At 44.5% G+C, this 18239-nt stretch overlaps 1 protein-coding gene across 1 annotated transcript in view; it reads left to right on the top strand.

Moving 5' to 3' along the window:
- Positions 1 to 18239, top strand: part of efna3b (ephrin-A3b) — a 55044-nt gene that overhangs the window by 27215 nt on the left and 9590 nt on the right. The window lies entirely within an intron of this gene.

Below are 18239 nucleotides of genomic sequence, written 5' to 3'. Positions count from 1 at the left end.
TGAGCCGAGCTCGACGCCCGGCGTTGGCTGACTTTGGTTTTGTCTGGCAAGCCGAGCTGCAGGGGAGCACTTTGATTGAGGAGACGGAATAAAAGCTCATGCTGCCATCTTTGAAGCAGCTGTCCTGTGCATGATGACAGTCTCGCAGGAAACATGCCAGACGCTGCCATGTTGTCACACGCACACACACACACACACACACACACACACACACACACACACACACACACACACACACACACACACACACATTCACACACACACACGTAGGCATACATATGAGGACCTGTTTGCCAGCAGGAGCAGCTGTGATACCTGCAAATGTATGTGTAACATGTTTACTGGTCACGACACACGTTAACACACATGACTTTCTCTTACAACACACCGACACACACACAAACATCTGCACACCATCTCTTTGTGAACAGGTGATGTGGGTTATAAAGCTTTAGAAGGAGCTCAGTGTAGCAACCTCTCGCTTTAATCTTCTCAAATATGTTAACATGGGGGGGTGATATAGATAAATTAGTGCTTAAACTACACATTATTTTTATTACCAATTAGAATGCAAATTACTTTCTCGATCAATTGTGCTAAACAACAAAATTGATCGAAAGAACGGGCCCCAGGTGACGTTATCAAGTGTCTTGGTTTATTGTCAAGAGTAAAAAAAAACACAGAAGCATTAAGTGTACTTTTAAAAAAGACCATCTAAATAGTTGCAGCTTGAATATGACACTGAATTATTCACTAATAATCTCTTGATGTATGTAATGTAGTTAAGCATGATTAAAAAAAAATGATAAAATACATTTTCTTGAAACCTGACCCTCAGTAATGTTTAGTATCTTGTTTCAGCTCAGCCTTGCCTAGGCCCTTTATGAACAGATACTTTTTTTTCTTATATTGTTTATGAACCTATTGGACCAAAAAATCGTGATTTGTTCAGGCGGGGTTGAAGACTCCACAGGGACTCCACTGAGAGTCAATATTGATTAGAAATTAAGGGATGGGAATAAAGATATTACAATTTTCATAATAAATACTTTGATTGACCTGGAAGCTTCTGATGTCAACATATTTATATTTCATGTGTAGCTCAGTTTTTACCATACACTCACCTGACCGACACCAATCAGCCGACCAGCACTATTTCCTCCTGCTCGTGCTGTTTCTCCTCCACTTTGTTGTTCCTCTTTCTGTCAAAATGAAGGTAAACAACTGACTGAGGCCGTCAGAGCAGGAAAGGTGAGGCGACAGGTGGAAATGGAGGAGGGTAGATAGAGGTGGCAGTGACAGAGAGTTTAATGCACATGAGGCAAACGATTTAGAGCAACCCCGGCCTCTGTGAGAAGTTCAGAGTTCAGACAGGAGGAGCGAGAGCTGCCGGCTGCCACCGGGAGGTCAGCGGTAATCACCAGCATTACGGCAAACTAATGGATAGATGAGGAGACCTCTGAAGTTTTATCTTCACTCTTAACTCCCCACGCCAGGCTGCCCACAACCTCCACGGCCTCGGACGGGAATGTGCGCTAAGCAAATCACCGACCGCACGGGCTGACAATAAAGCTCGGGTTTGAATTTCAATCTGCCCGGTGACGCAGGAGGACGGATGGAAAGATGGAGGCAGGCAGGCGAGGCAGAAAGGGAGCGCTGATGAGACAGAGAGAGATAGAAAGATGGAAGGGAGGGAGGCAGGGGAGAGATGAAGGGGTCAGCCCCAGCGAGATAAGGGAGGGCACGGAATGAAAAATGAAGTATGAAAGTGAACGCAGATGAGATATTTAACACAGAGGCAGATAGACGGATGACAGGGGGTGAAACGGGGGGACAGGGCAGAGAGATAATTACCAAGATAGAGAGGGAAGTAAACGACAGGAGAGAAAGAGGGGGAAAGGATTACAACTTTACACCAGGGTGGATAGATTGGCAGTGGCAGGCAGAGATAGAGAGGGAGGGAGGGAGGAAGAGGTGCACGAGACGGAGGAACAGGTGATGTCAAACACAGAGAGAGAGAGAGAGAGAGAGGGAGAAAAACAAAGTGTGTTTGAAGGAGAGTGAGGACAGCGAGCGGGCGAGGGAGAAAGTCCTTGCCAGAGGGGACGAAAACGTCAAATGGCCAACACTCCATTCATTCCTCTGGTGTTCTGTGTGATGTCAGCTGTGCCAGTTTGTGTCCACACGTACACGTCCCGGCTCATCCAGCATTAATCCGTAGCCAGCTGCACACAGGCACCCCCCCCCCCCCCCATCTGCAAAAAAACAGGCACGGCGACGGCCTCCCAAGACGTAGCAGCAGCATCTTTTTCATATTTCCGAGATTGGCTGAATCAAAGTGCTGTTAACGAGGCGGGGAGTCAGTCTGTCAAAGGAGTCCCACGGCAGCCGAGGTGAGCAGGTGGCACATCTGGTTTCAAACTAGGTATTTTTAAACCTCACACCGGCACAATAACAGTGACAGTCCAAGTACACTGTGGGTTTATTCATATCTGTTCTTGCAGCATCCAGCATCTCTGGAGGTTTATTATAGCAAACTGCAGATTTATATCCCTGGAAGTAGAAAATGTACCCGTACAAGTTTCCCTTCCCAATATTGATTCTGATGATAATACCGCACTGATCCCATGCCAGTGTGTTTAAAAAAACAAATAGTTATATAACATATTTTAACAGCTGTCGGCTTCCAATCCTGTATGGAAGTGATACTTGTTATCATTGTACCGCCCAAACCAAAGTCTTGCATACGGTAGATTTCACTTTTATACTTGTGGGGCTTTCCAACATGAAAAATCTAAATTGCTCTAAAAACAGTACTTGGTAGTGGCAGTAGAGTGTGTTGGAGTAGCAAAGAAGAGGTGATTTCTGGAAAAGAAACTTGCAGTTTTATCTTGGTGAGACTAATAGACTTTAAGACGTGATCGATTTGTAGATTCCCGTATTCACCAATGCCAGACCTGACAATATCTGAGACATTTCCGATGCTGGTGTCACATCTATCTAGAAGTGTGGTGAGCTTTGGCATCCATGGTTCCTAATCAAAATCCTGTTCAGTTCTTGCCTTGACCATGTCAGGTCATGTGACAAGAAGTTACAGCCCTCATGGTTTGGATGATTAGGAATCATCAGTGCAAAAGTTAAGGAACTTATAACTGCAGGAGAGAAGTGAATTAAAACTTCCACTCTCCTGACATGGAGCTTAACATTTAACTCTGCAAGTTGTTCAAAGTGTGAGGAACTTTACTAGTGTGACAGTAAAGTGAGGAATGAAGACATGGTTTGATTTTAGAGGTGGAACAAGTACAAACAAAGTTCATGTAAAGACGTGATCAGCTGCAGATTCTGAGAAAGACAATTACACATTTGGTATTTAAACACAAACGGTGCATACACACAAATGACGGGTGGGATGGAAATGTTCTTTTCTTTCTGTTAAAGTTAAATTCAGCACTTTACTTTTCGATTTCTTTCCATTTTGCAACAACTTGACACTGTGGCTTATTTTTTCCTCTGTATACTGCACTGTGGTATTTTGAGCCTCTTGCCAAATCAAACTGATGGCTTTCTCAGAACTGAGCTTGAATCATTTGTAACACTTGGCCGCAGCAACATAAATCTACATCATCACTCGATTATCTCTGACAGAACTTTCTTTCTGTGCTGAGGAAATATAGGAACTGACTGGAGGGAAATACACAATTAGCAATTTCTCCAACTTTGCACCTCTCCGCAAAAGGTAGTGAATTATTATACCTGCAGGACGAACTGGGAAACAAATACTTTTTACCATCCACTGTGAAGGTGAAAACATTTTGTCAAACTTTTGTTTTTACCTAATTTTTACAAATAAAATGAGCGTTTCACCAACAGGAATGTTTAGGCCGCAGTTTGAAGTAATCAGACAGCAGTAGCCATCAGCAGATTGATGATGGCTGCACCTTCATGGACAGGTTTCTAGGGGAAGGCGGATGGGGGGGGGGGTGAAAGAAAGACAGAAGGAAGGAGTGAAGTAGAGGAGGGATGAGATAAAGCTGAAGCCCGTCTCGTAGCTGTCCTGTTTGCATGTGCTCCTGTCTCTGTCTGCATGGATGATAGAATGTGACGCTGACTTAGTGTCAGACTCCTCGCTGACACATAGTGGGGGAGATTAGAGGGATGTGGAAGGAACAAGAGAGGGAGCTCAGGGAGGAAGAGGGAGAGAGAGAAGAAGAAGAGATAAAGGACGACGGATATTTGGATACAGTGGTGTGCACCCAATAGTAATCTGTTTTAAGTTTTCACTTCTGAGTGAATGAGAGTTTACCCTCTTCCTGTGACTGTTTGTCTTCCTCATCTCCTCCCTCTTCTTCATCTCTCTTCACTTTCTTGTCCCTTCATCCCTCCTTCCTTTGTTCTTCTGCACCATTAACAGTTTCACATGGTGTTAATCTGTGTCTGTTATCTCTATCCGTCCATCCCTATCTGTTTGTTGTTTATTATTTATCTGTCTATTTGTCTATTTCCTTATTTCTCTCTCTCTCTCTCTCTCTCTCTCTCTCTCTCTCTCTCTCTCTCTCTCTCTCTCTTGTTCCCTCTCTCTCTCTCTTATTCCCTCCCTCTCTCTCTTTCCCTCCCTCTCTCTCTTTTCTTATTAAACTTTAATTCCCTGCAGTGGAGGGCCACAGAGCCTGATAGTGACAGAGGTGTAGTAAAGCAAAGTGACAGAGCTTTGAGGTGTGCGTGTGTGTGTGTGTGTGTGTGTCTGTGTGTGTGTGTGTGACAAGTGTCTGTGTGTATGTGTGTGTGTGACAAGTGTTCATGTTTCTCTATGTGCGAACCACATCCCTGCGTTATCATGTGTCATCTGTTAATAATAATATATTCAGATTAAAACTGGAAATTGTGAAGTGAGGAAAATGCACAAAAATATCAAATCTCTTCTTTTTCCTAATTGTGCTTTTGTACGTGTGTGTGCGTAGAAGCTTACGCCTCTCCCTGTTATTGCACCGTCAGCAGAAAGTTGGCTCTGAAACTGATAAAGCATTATGCACGCCGTGGGAGTGCATGTTTATGTGCCATTTTGTGTGTACATGTGTGTGCGTGCGAGCCTGTGTGTGTGTTGCGTTTAATGATCTTTTTTGATGGCCCTGTGTAGCGGATATTGAGATGGATGGTCCATATGCTCTTTATGGTCCATGCATATTTCATATTCCAGCGGCAAACCAGAGCAGAGCAGGCATTGCTTATACGGCCAGGATGTTGCACTGGGACGTGGGCTGACTTTATGAGAGCTCATATTCACATCCCACTGTTTTGTCCCGTTTGAATAAATACCCAAGTACGAATAAATACAATAACTCTTATAATACTTCAGAAACACACCTACAGATCCATAAAGCTTAATGTCAGCCATAGACTATCAAATCCTTAATGGACCCCCGTGGCCACCCACTGTATGATTCACTGCTGTTGTCACTGCTTCACGTCGGCATGTCACTCAAAGGACGGTGCTCAGTGGAAGTAATAAGCTGTGGTGGCTTCATATGAATACAGGCAAACTTCGTTACTTTCCATTCCCATTTATTCAAAAGAATAGCGATTCAAGCCGTTCGTTTTTAATATCCTGTTCTTTTCGGAGAATCACTCACAGAACCCGATTTCTTTCTGTGCTTCTCGGCAGCAGCACAGGTTTGTTCTGGGAGTAAAAGATAAGAGCTCAATGGTTTGATTAATAGAAGAAGAAGAAGAAGAGCGAGACCTATGGAACCTGCAGGGTGAAAACAACAGGAAGCACTGATCGGTTAGTGTGGAAGATGCAGCCAACATAATAAAAAATAATGGGAGTCGATGTGTACCACTTACCTCCTAAACTAGAATGGCACTCAGTAGAGCTCCTACCTCCACCAAGGCCCGACCGTCTCCTTAAATCCACATCCGTCATGTTCGTATATGGACATAGTTATAAAAGTATTAGAGGTACATGTAAACTGCTGACTTCTCACTAAATCCACATTATCGCAGATACACATCGGTGGTGGTTACAGGTTTGTAGCCCTATTTGTTACCGTATGTGTTTTGTCCAACCATTTGGACTAAACTCATTTTTATCCGCGAGATCCAGATTTTTATTTGGATTTACACCAAATTGCACACACACATATAGATATCAGTCCCCTTTTACATGCTGGATTTTCATCAATTCCATGAATAATTCCCTGGGAAATTAGGGAATCTGAGCTTGGGAGTTTTCTTGGCTCATGTCCCATCCTTCCGTCGAGTTTTGTGTCAATCCGTTGAGTATTTGTGTGTTATCCTGCCGACAAAAAAAACAAAACCAAATACACAAAGGGACAGTGGTGAAAACACAACCTCCTTGGTAGAGGTAATCAAAGCAGTTAGTCACAGCAAAGCTCCAGCGTGTGTAGAGTAGAGACACATGTAGTTCGCCCACACAACAACACAGAACAGAATTTTTATCAGCTTTGGTGAAATTACTTTTTCAAGTCTGTGATATTGGCTGTTAGAAGTCCCTTGTCATTTCACTTATTCACAAATTTGCGTAGGACGTGAACACATGTTGACGTGATTGTGATCGTCTTTTGTGCAGCTTGCAAACAAAAGATTAAGATTAAGATACATTTATTTATCCCAAACACATGCACAGACATGCACAAGCACACTCATGCAAGGAGGGAAATTTAACCTCTGCTTTTAACCCATCTGGTGCAGGACACACAGAGCATTGGGCAGCCATGTACGGTGCCCGGGGAGCAGATGTTGGGGGAGTAAGGATTTTTGGACAGATCAATCCAGGTTCGTCTTTTTGTTGTTTCTCCGTGGAGTCGAACCAGAGACGAACCAGAGACCTTTTCTGCCCATAGTCCAAGTTTCTGCCACTAGTCCACCGCCTCTCCCAAGACGATCTGTAACTTCATATCTGGACATCTAGATGTGCAGGAAGATGTTATTTGTGATATTTTTATTTACTACGTCACACACACACACACACACACACACACACACACTCAAGGTCCACATGAAAGCACATTTTACTGACTGTCATATGATGATGGACAGGTTGCCACCGCACAGAGAAGCATATTGACTTTGAGTGAGAAAGGGAGAGAAAGTGAGAGGGAAAGCGAGAGGGAGGGCAGGGACAACAGATTGACAAGCCAGCAGAGGAGGACTGAAAGGGAGGGAGAGGTGCCGTCGGAGGAGGAGGAGGAGTGCGAGGACGTCAAAAAGATTGAACCTGAAATGAAAAATTGAACGAGAGACAGATGGAAGGACACTGATAAGGATGGAGAGACAGAGGAGGAGAGGAGGGCAGAGCAAGCTGATACTGAGGGGAGAGAGAGAGAGAGAGAGAGGGAAACAGGAGAAGGATGTTGCACTGATAGACTGTCAAGTCTGACAGAGTCGGCTCATGTTCAGTGGAGAGAGTCGGCCACATCATAGAGCACTGACACCCACACTCACAAACAAACAGATACTGAGGCTTGTGAAATCAGCTGGATTCAGATCTTAATGTGGGGAATCACATTTTCCTCAGCCACACATCGGTTCATCTACTTTTTAGCTTCGTCTGCCACGAAGCAACACGTGTCCTGTTGTCGTCTGTCCACAAGCTCAACATGTTTCTCTGCCAATATCATCAGTGTTCGGCTCTATTTTCTTGTTACTATCGTTTGTATCACGCTTTGCAGTATTATAGGAGTGTGACAGGTAATTTAGTGAGAGTGTGATGGGGGGGGCATCCTGTAGCAGGCTGCACTCGGAGCCCAGGGTTAAGTGGGGATATTTTCAGACCCGCTTATGTCGAAGCAAAGATGTCTGAATATAGTGACGCAGTGAGTTTACGGCTGCATGTGCGGCAGCAGCCCCACCTCTCACTCGGGTATTGAGAAATACTGCACAGAGTCAAAGTTTCCATTCTGAGTGGATCACCACTTCTGAGTTGGATTTTATGACTTCAAATCTGGCATCGATAAAGTTTTGGCTCATTCATCACCCAGCAAAACCTCCTGCCACTGAGGAAGGCCTCAGCGCCGAAACATCCGCACTCCGCTCCTCTTTCATGTCCCGCTTTGATTAGGAGTGGAATTTTGTTTTTTCTTTTTGGAATGCACAGAGTTTTTCTCTTTTCATTGTTTCACTCCAGGGATTTCATACAGCAAAATTATTTCCCTAAATGGGTAATTGAGCATGTGTCTCAATCTGCCTGCTTTAATTTCAGGCCTTTGTGACCCAGTGCATGTGAATACATTGAATTAATTTCCCTCGTCACAGAGCATTAACAGAAAATCCATAATGCTTGAAATGTTCGAGCTCAATGTCATCTTCTATCTGACAAGAATACTTAGATTAAACACTCAAAGACTTAAGGCTGGAGCCTGCTTGTCTCAGCAAGTGTACAGCTTCTCTCCCTGCCTCGTCTGTGTGTGCGTGTGTGCGTGTGTGTGTGTGTGTGCGTGTGCGTGTGCGTGTGCGTGTGCGTGTGCGTGTGTGTGTGTGTGTGTGTGTGTGTGTGTGTGTGTGTGTGTGTGTCTGTGTGTGTGTGTGTGTGTGTGTGTCCATTGGTCTTTGCCTGAGATAAACAGAACTTCTGTTTTCTTCTAAAACACATGTGCTGGCTCGGTTCATGGCCTTGTTGCACAATGTGTTTGTCTCTGTAGCCGTTTTCAGATATATTTTCCAGAGTTGCCTTACACATATGAGGAATGCAGCATTGGGATTCTCCGGGTCAGGCACGTTCACAACAACAGGAAAATGTCTGGAACATTCAGGCGAGGATGGCTGGAGCCTGCAGGAGGCAGGACATGATGTTTACAGTGTTTGTGTTCACAGCCCATCGACACAGGCATTGGCCCCCATCGTAAAAAACCTCTCAAATCTCATTGTCATTCCAATTTACATCTTACGTATGAATGTGTGACTCCAGCTCGTCCTGAGCTATTTGTTTTGCATCGGCCACATGTTAGAGAGGAGGCGGGCAGGAAAAGTTTCGGAGCAATTGACTCGTTTATACTGTTTGTGTCCTCGGGGAAATTTCTGAAAAATATCCAGACCTCAGTGCATTATGTAGGAAAGCAACTTTATTTAACAATTAACAGCAAAACAACTGAAATAAAAGTGTCTAAACTTTAATAAAATGTTCCAGTCCTTTCACCTTTGAACGTCCACTCTAGCCACAGACCTCCGGATCCAGCTCCTCGTACAGTACACCACCTATTAAAATTTTGCCTGTCGCCCTTAGTAACGCACCCCCGCTCCCCCCGTTCTGCTCCTAGCCTTTTATTCTCTGTGCAGCCACACTGGGCCGTAACAACACAAAGACAAAATGATCCTGAAAATGCTGCAAAGCAGAGTTAGCCACAGTAATAGCCGATGATTAGTTATAATGTGGAATCGTAATAAGTGGTACTTAATTAGCCATTAGTGGGACAGGGGAGAGAGGGTGGATAAAAGGGGGAATAGATGGGTTTTCGCACAAAGCAATGAACCCCTGTAGCCCCCCCCTTTTTTTTTTTGTTACAATAGCCGCGCAGCTAAAGCTTCTTCTGTCGCCATGGAGACTAATGTTGAAAGCCAGCTGTGGTTTTGTTTTGGGAGCCCATTAGGCCGCAGCTCGGTTGGCTCTGCTCGCCGTCTCGCTTTTCTTTTCTGGCTTCGCCTCCCTGGACTTTCTATGGCAAAGAATTTCCTATTCGTGTTTAACTTGTCACTGATATTGGACATGGGTCAAATAATGGCTGCAAATCATCCTGAGCCTTTGTTTTACTCTTTCGAGTTCTTCTCAGGGGATCATTTTTCTTACATTAGCGAAGTCGGCCACACACACACACACACACACACACACACACACACCAGCACACCCAAATACACACCCTGTGTTGGCTGCAGCACTGAAGAGAAGCAAAATGAGGTTTCAATAGTGTCCTTTAGCAGCTTATATCTTTTATATGGCGGACCCCACCCACCTCGCAGTTCAAGTAGGTTAAAACGAGCACATGCAGATAAAGAACGAATCATTTGCTAGTACTATCTAACCCAGGCCGGCGTGATGGATGGCGCTGCTTCTTATTCCGCATCCTCCCTCTGCCTCGGCGAGCAGCGTTTCCCTTCCCCGGACCTCGGAGATCTGAGTAATGTTGTTGATCGCCTCGAGAACAGTTTATACGAGCGCTCGGAGCCCTTTGTCCCCGTGGCCCTGATACCCAAGCCTCCAGACCCTGACCCTAACACATCAGTCAGCGGGACCAGGGTGCCATGTGACTCCGGCCAGGAAGTGGGCTGAGGAAGGCAGGGAGAAATCATTGTTATGCAGCAGATTGATCAGGTTTCACTGGACGCCGCCAAACTATCAATCAGCCGGACTGTACGCACGGGCGAGTGTGTGTGTGTGTGTGTGTGTGTGCGTTATTCTCTGTGTAGTTGTCGGACAGGCAGGGTCAGGGCCAGTGTTGTGTGTTTGGGGCAGCGAATACAAGAATCAATAGCTGGGTCAGAGGGTAATGTCTCGCTGAGTGCTGAGTCTATACACAGCCATCAGACAGGATCACTATCAATCATGGGAGAGCTTAGGGAACATACACTCGCTTTCTCTTCTCCGTCTTGCCTCCGCTGGCCCAGTGTCTGATGGGATCAGTGTTGCTCGTGTAAGGGCTTTGGGCACAGAGACAGAGGGAGATGCAAGGGAACGGAGGGATAGAGGGAGCGGCCCCCGGCTGGAGTGATGGGAGCAAAGTGATGGAACAAGGAGGAGCGATTGGTTGGTTTTGGCAGAAAAGTGGTGAATGACGCTCGGGCGTGTGAGGAAGAGAAGAAGTGGACAAACTCCTTGGAGCAGAAAATAGGCCGGGTGGGTGGGATGCTGCTGCCGATAAATTAGAGTTGAAGACAAAATCAATAGACACGTAAATTAAGGTAAAGACTGCAAGTGGCCGACTCGTTTGCAGCTTCAACAACATTTTTCTTAATCGAAGTGTTGTGTCTCTCCTCCTTCCTGTTCTCGTCATTCTTCATTCTTTCATCTGCCCACATCTCTGATCTCCACTGCCTCCTCCTTTTTTTTTTCTTTTCTCCGTCTGCTTCCTCTGCACATGTTCCGGCCTCGGCTTTCGACATCTGCCGTTTCACGCAGTTGTTCATTTTCTTCTCCCCGCGTCCATCCATCTCCTTCAAACCCACAAAAGACAGCACACGCGTGATTGATCGCAAAAACACACATGTGCGGGAGAACACGCTCGTTGTAGCCGTGCATAATGGCTCGGGAGCGTGTCTGGTGAACGCTGCTCTTTGTGAAGGCAAGACAGCTCGGTTCAAAGGGCTAATAACGCCTGCCATTAGGTTTGGTGCTGCCTGAACACTCTCTCTCTCGCACACTACATGGTCAATATCCACGGGCGGAGAGAAAGGGAGAGGATGATGGATGGAGGAAGGAGCCGAGGAGCCAAGGAGGGGAAATAGAGTGTTTAAGAGCATGATAGAGAAGTGAGAGGAGCAGAGAAATGAGGCAAACAAGGGGGAAGAGGGAAGAAAAGAGGGGCAGATGCAGAAAGAGAGATTAGGAGAATGCTGCTGGTGTTGTTGGATCATGTCAGTGTGTGTGTGTCTGTGTGTGTTTGTATGTGTGTGAGGCCTGTACGCTGTAAAACTTTGATCAATTACCAATGATGAGCCATCACTTCGCAGGCAGGACAGTGTGTGTGTGTGTGTGTCTGTGTGTGTGTGTGTGTGTCGGCCTTGAGAGAAGGCAGCATATTCCAGTCTGTTGGACACACTCTAGACAGGTATTGATTTCAATGGGGAGAATTTAGAACCTACTCAACCACTAAACATCCCCCTCCCACACACACACACACACACACACAAAAATACACTCACCTGCAGACACATGCTTGTTCCTGCTGATGTCCAGAGGGACGTGATGGAGGGACAGACGGAGGTAGAGAACAAAGAGACGAGCTGTGAAGGGAGAAAGATGGCACGCGCTGGTCACGCCCATCAAACGCTTCAATTTCATGCAATATGGAATTAGATTGCATCACAAAGGGGCACATATACATATATACACACACACACACACACACACACACACACGCTCTTTTAATCTCTTGTCTGCACAAGTTCTCTATTCGCAAACTTAGAAACAGCGTAACAGGGAAAAGATGTAGGAAGTGGAGATAAAACAGAGAAAGTCAGAGCGGAGGATTTACAGAGGAGAGGATTCAGTAGGAAAGACGTGTGCGTGTGCGTGTGTGTGTGTGTGTGAGACGAGGACCTCAGTCATGCTACAGGTCTATGGGAGTCTCCATTCAGTGGGGGAGCTATTCAATTATAACCTGCGCTCCACCGGCTGATTGGAGTCCTCCCGCAACAATGTTAGCATCTCTGTCTCGAGCCAAGATGGGATTAAGAATTCTGGCCTCAGGAGGCAGCGTGGCGTCTTAAGTCCTGATTGGCAATCACTCGTAACACCCCTGTTTTCACATGTAACCCTGCTGGACAGGTGTTAATCCGACACAACCTCGTGCCCTTCAGAAGTGTCTCCTTTGATTTCTTTAACCTTGATTTATCTGCACGCAGTCGGCTGATGTTCACGGTGACACACGTTCACCTCGGCAGGTTCTTATCATCACTGAGGAGCTGTAGTGAGAAAGAACTACAAACCCTGGACACCTAAATTATCAATTTGTCTTGTAATGGTCTTTTTTCAATTCTTATGGATTTTTAATCTTACAAAGCTCTTGGAGGGAGAGTTTCGTGAATCGTAAGTAGACACAAAAGCCAATATTAATGTATGAGAATTTAACCATAAAATAAAAAAGACTTCTACATTTATAGTAGCCATATATATGGAACCGCTGTGACGCTTGTTCACATATAAAAAGGTTGTTTACAGTGAAACGACATATCAACTTTGACAGCCTGTGGGTATTTTCTATTATTATTCAAACTCTGCTGCTGAGGCACTCGCGAGTGTTAAGGTGATTTTTTTTCTTTTTTGAATGTGTTATTTGACAAAAATGTGATATTTGAATATTGTTTTAAAGGAGTAGCTACATTCATTTATTGTTTTTACAGGCAGCAGATTGCAAAAGCTAAATATAGCATGGACAATTTATGGTAAATATACTAATAATAGACTGTATTTATATAGCATTTTTCCAGACTGATCAAACAGTCTAATTGCTTTATAGTTAAAGTTACCAATCACCTCGTGGGGATGAAGTTGATGAACATTAGAAATATCTGTAAACTTCCCTAATAATCAAACAAATCCAGCAGCAAATATCTGTTGTCAGGAGTAGCTAGTAACATCACCTACTGTGTTGAAAGAGGCTCATTAATAAATCAATAACCTGTGTGACCTCAGTTTATGCATCAAAAAATAAATAGTTTTTAATAAGCAAAAGTTCAATCTTGGTAATAAGACATTGAGCCTCGTCCAGTCTCCCTCCTCGACTCTTGCAGTGTGCTTCCTTAAACCTTTCTGTCTGGTTTCCATGGCAATGTGCAAGGTCACTAATGAGATGATTTAATAATTCTGCTGTAAAGGGGACGCTTCTCTGTATTTGCCGACCTGTAATGGTGAAAGGGTTTAATAACGCTGGGTGCAAAAAGGGCCTTAATAGGTAACAGAAACATTTAGCACCTGAGAATATCTTGCGAGCTTTCCCCCCCGCCGCCCTCTACAGTTCTGCTACAGAAGATTCTCCAGAAGGAAATGCGACCTCCTTCTTTTTTCAGGGCGTCTTGTACATATGTGTCACAGATGTAGGTATGACACAATGTGGAGAAAGGTCTGGACACGTTAGACAGAAACGGCTTTCTGACACAAGTGTTTTGCACGAGTAAAGAACGGAGCAGGGGATTGTCGAGGTCAGACATGTTCACTACAACAGAAAACTATCTGGATCAGGCGAGGGAGATGTGAGAGGCAGGACGTAATTTGTAACTTCCTCTTCTGAAATCCTATGTTTTGGTTTACAGCACTTGGACACCAACAAAGGCGCTTAGAAATAGATATAGAATAGAAAGCCTCTTTTGTCAGTGTACAAAAGGGAGCAGCACAAACATTTAGAGCTGGTACTTCTGAAATACTGGGAAAATTAAGAGGAAAAAAAAGTTTACAATCCGACAAAAGAAACAAACCAATAAATACTTAAAAATAATAGTGGTTACCGATTTCTTCTTGCACATAAGAATATTGCACTCAAAAATTCCGTGATTATACATTGACATAAACATAGCATCCTCAAATGCTCTTGAATCTTGTTGATCTTTGTCAGCTTCTCACATGTATGGCACCTTTTTTTAGTTTTACATCCGTTGAGGTTTAGAAGCACTGTGAATTTTCCGCAAATTTTCCAGCTCTATTCTCACTTAGTCTCACTGAGATGTCTTACCTGGGGGGGGCTCCGGAAAATATCCAGAGCAGCTGACTGGGCCGCTTGCGTTGTCACATACGGGCCCTTATGGATAATTTCAGGAGAATGTGCAGAGTTTGAAAGCAGCTGAAGTAAACATGTTGACCATTATGCTCTCTTTGTAGTGTCAGTATGAATAAATCATTACCAACTATAACTTCTGTAACTTCCTCATTGAGCTCATGGTCCCAGCTTCTCCTTCTACAAAACCCTCCGTCTCCCCAGCAGAGAACTAAAGGAATGATTGCTGTTACTGTCAAAGTGTTTTATTTAGACGCCGCTCCGACAGGCCAGCCAGATAATAGTGAGGCGGGGGGGCGACTCTGTGGCATTATGTTGCATACAGCTGATTTATATAGGCTACATACTCTCTCCCTGTGTCTCTCGCTCTCTCTCCCTCCCTCGCCCTCTCTGATGTGATTTTATAGTAGTGACATTGATCCCGGCCCACTTTGATCTTGCTCTTAGCTGTTGCTTCTTCTTCTTCGCTCCCCCCCACCCCCACCCGATTTCACCCTCCACTCCCTGGTGGCCCGACTCTGCAGCTTTTAACCCTGACTACCCCTCATCTCATCCTATAAATCCTCCTATCGTTTTCCTCACATCGCTCCAGCGCTGCATCCCCCTGCCGGAGCCGTGGCGTTGGCTTGCTCTCGGAGTTGTGTTGCTGATGAAACGTCCCGCTCCATCTCTCAGCTCCGGCTTCCAGCAGCTGCAACTAAGGCAGACATCACTTATGAAGGAGGAAATGAGCGGTAATTCCACAGAATAGGGAAGGAAGGAGTCGGAGGAGGAGAGCAGAGGACAGCAGCACACCGTGACTTCTCATAAGCTGCTCCAACCCGCTTTCTATATTGAATTTTCAGGCAGTATTAACTCCGATATCATACAGGGGGATTTAAAAAGAAAAATTCTCTTTGGCAAATATAGTTTTGAATCACAAAATGTTGTGCATCCTCTTTTGTCTTAAAATACACTGAAGGAATACTGTGATGGAAGTGGTTTTTCGCACCAAGTTTTCTAGGAAAGAGAAGTTCACATTCCAAAGACAGGCAGTTTAGATGATGAACATAAACACTTTTCCTTTTGGTAGATGATTTCATATATTTTGCATAAAAACCGTTGGAAGGAATATTCATACAAACGTGATTTTGAGCTGAAAACACACCCCTCCCTTGAAATACAACCCAGTGCTCTGTGAAATTAATTAAGTTAAATTAATTAGAAAATAGTTTTTTTTGAGTCTACCACATTAGTTGAGTTTTCTGGAATAAGTTTTTTACTGTGGTGTTGAATTGAACTACATATTGTTTTTTTAAAAGATTTTGCAATCCAGTAAAACAAATCAAAAATAACAAGCTCAGAATTACAGCGAATGAGAATCAACACCTCTCTGACACATTTACAGTAGAAATAGGGATCAGTCTCAAATTTCTTCATCCGTGTTGTCACCGATACTGAGAAAAACACTCCGGATTATACAAAGCACAAGTTTGAATCTGTGTATCTCACTTCGTCAAACTGATCAGAGTAGTTTTTCTCTCTATCCATTCATTCTGAACTTAATGTGAAAACATCCATTTGCTTCATTTTCTGTTCTGTTTATTTTATTTCTGCCTTCTCTCACTACATTGTAATGCATGAAAACGTGGTCAACAGGCACAGATGAAAATCATGACTTGTAGTTTAAACCCCCTTCCTTATACCCAGAGCCATAGTTTGTAGCCACTTCTGTCTTTTAGCACAAGGCCTGCGAAATGTTCCTGTGTCCTGTGGGCCAGGGGACGTCACATGACAGCGCTGCGGCCAAAATAACAGCCCAGCCGAGGGTTGGACTTGACGGCTCGTCTGAAACCCAGATTTATTTTAGTTTCTGCCCCGTTTACCTGTAAAAAAACCTCTGTGCAGAGTTGAATGCAAAGCTGTGGGTGCAATGGAGGAGCATTTGGTTTGAAGCAACTTCCTGGACGTGCAAAGTCATCGTCACGAAAGAGCCTTGCAGAGCTGTGATTAAAAACAATACTTGAACTCACACATCTGATTCTCCACAGCCCAGAAGCTTCAGCCTGTTGTGGGCTTTGATTGATTATCCTAACAGTCAAGGATTCTGATTCCACTTTTACACAAGAGTGGATTTGCTGTTTAACTCACATTTTTTTAAAAACTCATTCTTCTGTTGTGTTTTGTTTGGATTTCTCTATCGGAGACACACCTCGTCAATATGTCACGCTGTCAGATATAAAAGCCTGACGGAAGAAAAGTGACAGGCTTTGATGTCACACACACACACAAATGCTTGTTTCGCAGACACAAACCAAAGCAGGTGCACACATACACACACACAATAGACACGTGCACAGTGGGAATCCTGGAGCCGGCTTTTATCTTCGAGGAGTCATTTGCTTTCAGATTACTCAAGAGTTGCCCTCCCCTTCATTTTTCTCTCTTTCTTTTTCCCCATTATCCCTTCATCTTGGAGAACGTGCTTTTCTTAGGTAGCGTAAAAAACTCCAAACGCCTTCTTTTCCTCGTCTGCTCCGCTCTCTCTCTCTCACTTCTCCTCCACTCTATTTGCATTCACGACTCCCTGGTGGAACTCATCCCTCGTTTTATTTCGCTCTCAATCTCTGTTGCGTTCGCTATAAACATTGTTTCTTCGTCGCCTTTTACAATTGTTTTTCTACCACCAGGACGGCGAGAAGTAAATCTGCTCTGCAGGCGAGTAAATGATGCAATGAGAGGAGAGTGGAGGAGAGAGCAGGAGAGAGGAGGAGGAGGAGAGGAGAGTTAGAATAAAGGATGTTGAACAATTAATCTTGCGTTCATGTTGCTCTGAAACAAAGTGAGCAGAGAAATGGAGAGCAAAAAAAGAGAGGTTTTGAAGAGAGTGGTGAGAAATGATGGAGAGAGGGAGACATTGGGAGCAGTGTTTCGATCTTCATTTAATAATTGAATAATAATCTCCCTGGAGACATGACCTAGAACTGGCAAAGAGGGAGAGGGGGAGCGCCAGGCCGAGGGCGACACACTGCTGCCCCCTTGTGATTATATGGTGTCACCGCCAGAACATCTGAGTGTGTGAGTGTGTGCACGTGCTCATCGACGTGTGCATGATTTACAACTGCAACCTGTCTCTGTCACACAGATATGGGCCTGTATGTGTCCGTGATGGGGAGAGAAAGAGGGCTTTTGGATGTCAGGAAAGCATCTATTTCACTTTGTCACACAAACTACACACACACATACACACACATACAAACACACAAACACATGCACTGGCAGACACAGAATCAGACCTTATCTTCCTGTCAGGACGAGTCTTTTTTAGGGCTGACACTGATATATGAGCTTTGGCGGAAGGGGAAACGTGGCCGGGACGTTGACGGCTGACGTGAGCGCAACGTTGCACTCAGGTTGATGTACGAGCGCGGGGGTTAGGGGACAATGCTGAACTGATACCAGGCGAAGGAGCTGTGGCCCTGGGGCCTTGAGCCCGTACTGAAGAGTCAGCTCCGCATTCTCTGCATGCAGCAGCCCTGTAGCCACAAATACACACAAACACACAGAGACACACACACTCACCTGCTGTGTTTTATTAATAACTTGATAAAACTCGAACATATATCTGTTTGACCCTGGGTGCACAATCAAGCAGAAATAATCTGAAACACAATGTTAAGTAGAGTGTGTGCGTGTATGTGTGTATGTGTGTGAAATATGAGCACCACAAATTAACTGGAATAGTGTGTGAAATAGTATCAACCTTCTGAATTTTGTAATGATGTTGCTTTTACATTCTAATAAGGAAAAGGAAACTGTTCCAAA

Source organism: Limanda limanda, chromosome 11 (assembly GCF_963576545.1).
Source record: "Limanda limanda chromosome 11, fLimLim1.1, whole genome shotgun sequence".
Lineage (NCBI taxonomy): Eukaryota > Metazoa > Chordata > Actinopteri > Pleuronectiformes > Pleuronectidae > Limanda > Limanda limanda.
Note: the sequence above shows the minus strand (reverse complement) of the source record. Positions and strands in the feature narration are given on the sequence as shown.